General features: G+C 43.1%; 1 long non-coding RNA gene across 1 annotated transcript; it reads left to right on the top strand.

Moving 5' to 3' along the window:
* Positions 1–743: 743 nt before the first annotated feature.
* On the top strand, positions 744–3,206 carry LOC136304249 (uncharacterized). The gene is made up of 3 exons (XR_010724448.1): positions 744–875; positions 998–1,217; positions 1,918–3,206. It is a non-coding gene; the product is annotated as an uncharacterized lncRNA (long non-coding RNA).
* The last annotated feature ends 975 nt before the right edge of the window (positions 3,207–4,181 follow it).

Raw genomic sequence — 4,181 nt, 5'->3', positions numbered from 1 at the left:
ACCCAGGGATAAAATGTCTGCAACTCCTGTTCTGATAACAGCTGGGAAGGTGCTTTAGCCCCCAGGCACTGCTGCCTCCAATCCAGGTTATCTTTGGGTTGGAATCATGGAATTTGGGGTGGAAGGACCTTCAAGCCCCACCCTGCCACGGGCAGGGACACCTCCCACTGTCCCAGGGGCTCCAACCTGGCCTTGGACACTCCCAGGGATCCAGGGGCAGCCACAGCTGCTCTGGGAATTCCAGCCCAGCCCTCCCCCCCCTCCCAGGGAGGAATTCCTTCCCAAGATCCCATCTAAATCTCTCCTCCTGTAGTTTAAAGCCATTCCCCCTTGTCCTGGCACTCCAGGTCCTTGTCCAAGGTCCCTCTGCAGCTCTTTCAGGCTCCCTTGTGGTCTTGGAAGGCCCCAGTGAAATCTCCCCAGGTCTTTCTCTTCTCCAGGCTGGACAGCCCCAACCCCCAGTCTGAGCAAAGTCTCCTGCCGCCAGCTGCAGAAAAACGCAAAAATATCCAACAACTTCTCCAATTCTGCATTTGTAGTTAATGAAACAGATTGATGAGGAAAAACCCAAATTGCTTTATCAGCAAGGCTGAGCTGAACCAGCCCCTCCTAAACTCTTGAGAAGTGACTTTGTAATTTTTTTCTCATGTGTAGAAAGCTTAAGATTCCGTGTCTGGAGTCCTTCAGCAAAGAAAAGTAGACTTTTTACCAGAAAGATCTTTCTTGTCCCAGTATCTTTTCAGAATACTTTTAAATAAGTAAATGCTGCACATTGTAGTCTCTTGATTTGCCAGCATTTCCTGTATCACTACTGGTATCCCAGGTTTTCCTCTGGCATAGAAATTGCAGGAGTAAACTTTTACTGCTTTTTTTTGGTAATACAGTACTGCTTGAAAGTAAAATTACTCATGTCAGGAATCTAAAGTTATTTCAGCATCAGACTCTTCTCTGCCTTGCAATGCTATGATGTTGGTTTTTTTATTTTTTTATCCTCCAGAATTATTCAGAGCTATATTTTGAGGGAAGAGGCTGGAACCCTCTCATCAGAGGCCTCTGACTTCAACAAAGTTCACTTGAGCAGGCGTGGTGGGATTATGGCATCTCTGTATACATCTCACCCTGCAGACAGTGGGCTCACCTTGGAACTCTCCTTAGAGATAAACAGGAAGCTTCAGGCTGTGTTAGAAGATACATTCCTGAAGAATATTACATTGAAAGTGAGTAGCTGTGCCAGTTCTTGTGCACATTCTTGTGGTTCTTAGATGCTTCCTTCACTGCATGCTGTGAAAGGCTTTTCAGAAGTCAGCTCATTGTGATTTGGTGCCACTGATAGCATTGAGGTTAACCGGGGAGTTACGTGACATGATGCCATGTTCCTCCAGTTTGGTACCCTCAGAGTATGCTGCACTAATGGGCTGCTGCTTGAGATAAGACCTGGAGTGCCTGTGCCTTCAGCAGGGCAGGGTCTCTCCATGCTCTCCCCTGGGCATGTGGAACCAGGAGCATGGGCTCTGCCTGCCTGGCCCTCCTGAGCTGCTGGGGCAGCACCTCTGCTGCCACGGAGAGCTGGCAGGCTGGAAAATGGTGTGCAGGCTGCCAGCTGGGCTGCAGGGTTGTGCACAAGCTGGAGATCTCTTCCTGTAATCATCATTTCCCTTAAATGCTTAGGGGAACTAGCATTCTACCTTCTGGGCATCCTGTGGAGTACTGGTAACTGCAAAAAAGGACTTGCCAAGAGCTTTGAGTTTTTTATTGAAATGAGTTTGTTTTTTTTCTGACTCTGATAATTTGCATTTGTTCTGGATACTTGAAAGTATCAACCTGCTGACATAAACACTAATTTTGACTTATTAGTGCATTTTGTGCTGATGGATTAATTTCCCTGTATAACTTATCATTTTTTCCCCTCCCACGAAGGAAAACCTGCAAACTTTAGGAACAGAAATAGAACGGCTTATTAAACACAAGCATGAACTGGAACAGAGAATAAAGCAGACATAACTAAAACTTCTGGGGACTAACCAATGTGAAGATGCAGAAGAGGCAGGTGCTACAGACCACTGTGTTTTACATTCTGCCTGCCAGCACAAGCATCTGGGTTTTTGCAAAAGAAGCCTTTGGCCACACAGGCTCACTTGTGTGAGAGATCAGCAGGGTTTGGCATCTGTGTGGTTCCGTCTACCCAGTACCCCAGAGCCTGAGGTACTGCTGGAATTCACTGCACACTACATTTATCTGAAACTTCTATTTGAATTACAGATGCTTTGCAGTGCAGACTGTTTGGAGTGAGTTGCCATGAGATTTTAATTTCTGCACTGTGTAATTAATCAGTCTCTTAATGATGGAGCTTGAAAAAAAAATAAAGCCAATTATGTCTTAGTTGCTATTGAACATATCCAGTGTTACTGAGCTTTAAGGGCTTTCAGATGTTTATTTCCTTTCTTGCATATTATTTCTGATCTTTGGGTTGATTAAGCATTTTTGACATGTGCATGGAATAATGCTTTATTACAAAAGTTTGGGTTTTAAGTGGTGGCCATAATATTGCATATTTTTTGCTTTAGATTAACATTCAACTGGTCAATTTCTTTATTCCAGAGGAGTGAAACAACAGTAAAACTAAGGAGAATTTGAAAGTGTTCTGATTCAGTTCTTGAGTTCATTTAGTTGAAACCAATGTCAGTTCAGCAAATCTTGTAAACCCTTGATCCTCAGACATGCGGATCAAAAGAAGTTTGATACCAGATAATTGGTTAATAAAGTTCTCTGGGCTTCTGCATCACTAACAGCATTGAAGGAATTTAAGCTGCCCATTGTAAATCTATGTAAGTATATGCACACATGATGATTACATCTGTTTTCAAAGACAGCTGGAAGCTAATGAAACTTTCTCATTAGCTGTGACTAGACTAACTAGTGACAATATTGGTAAGAAATAAGAAATAGATCTAAATGGGATTCTAATCTATTGTTGTGAAAGTGGCACAGAAATCTGTGCGACTCCTTGATTTTACTGTCGTGAAGAATTAATTGGTCAAAGTAACTGAAAACTGTTGCTTAGTCCTTCAGTGGCTGAGAGGGTGATGGGGGAAGAGTGACAAGGTTTGGTTTAGTCACAACATCATGTTCACATTTGAATTCCAGGATAAGTAATGTACAGGATCTGAAATATCTTTATTCCAGCAGTAAATGTGTAGTTTCTGTATCTATCACCTTTTGACCAAAATCAATGGATCAGATCACCGTGTAAATACATACTTCAGGTTTTTATTAAATACTTGAACTTCCTATTGCCATGTAAAAAAGAGTCAATGTACATTTACAATAGCAATGCTTTAGCTACTTTAATCAAAAAGGGGAGTGTGGGGAGAATCCGTCTTACTGCAGGTACTGTTTGCGTTGTACACAAAACAAGGGACCTGAATTTGGCAGCACAGAGAAGGATAATTGATCAGACATCTGGGTGACTTAGGGGTGTGAACACTCGGCTAGAAGCAGCTGGACTGTCTGCAGACTGTTCTGGCCCCCACCAAGACTCTTCTTGTTGCCCTCGAGTGCCTCTTGCTGTAGGCAGGGGCTCCGAGCGGTGCTGCGGGGTTCTGCCCCTCCGTGCTGGCTGCCGGCCCCTGCTCGCCTATTGCATTTCACCTTTTTTTTCCTCATTTTTTTGGGTCAATGTTGGTCAATTTTTTGATCTTTTTTTTTGCTTATTTTTTGGCTCCTTTTGGGCCAAATTTTGGACATTTTTGACATTTTTGATTTTTTTTATCATTTTGGGTGGTTTTGGCTCCTTTTGGGTCAATTTTGGACAATTTTGACTCATTTTTGAATATTTTTGGGTCATTTTTCGGCCATTTTGGGTCAATTTTGGGTCAATTTTGGGTCAATTTTGAACCACTTTGTGTCTTTTCATCATTTTTGGTACATTTTGGTTCATTTTGGGTCAATTTTGGGTCAATTTTGACGATTTCTGTGACTTTTTCTCTCCCCTCCCCTCCTGCCGCAGAGGAGGCGCCGGAGCTGGAGCTGCCCCTCCCCCTACGTGAGGAAATGGGGGGAAATCCCTCAGATTTGGGTAAAAAAATGGGGAAATTGGAGAAATTTGGGTGGAAATTTGGGAAATTTCGGGGGGACATGGGAAATTTTAGAGGATTTGGGGTAATTTTGGGAAAAATTGGGGT

This window comes from Chamaea fasciata, unplaced genomic scaffold (assembly GCF_029207755.1).
Source record: "Chamaea fasciata isolate MVZ Bird 193981 ecotype frontalis unplaced genomic scaffold, bChaFas1.0.hap1 SCAF_65, whole genome shotgun sequence".
Lineage (NCBI taxonomy): Eukaryota > Metazoa > Chordata > Aves > Passeriformes > Sylviidae > Chamaea > Chamaea fasciata.
The sequence above is the reverse complement of the archived record's forward strand: the minus strand, read 5'-3'. Positions and strand labels throughout refer to the sequence as shown.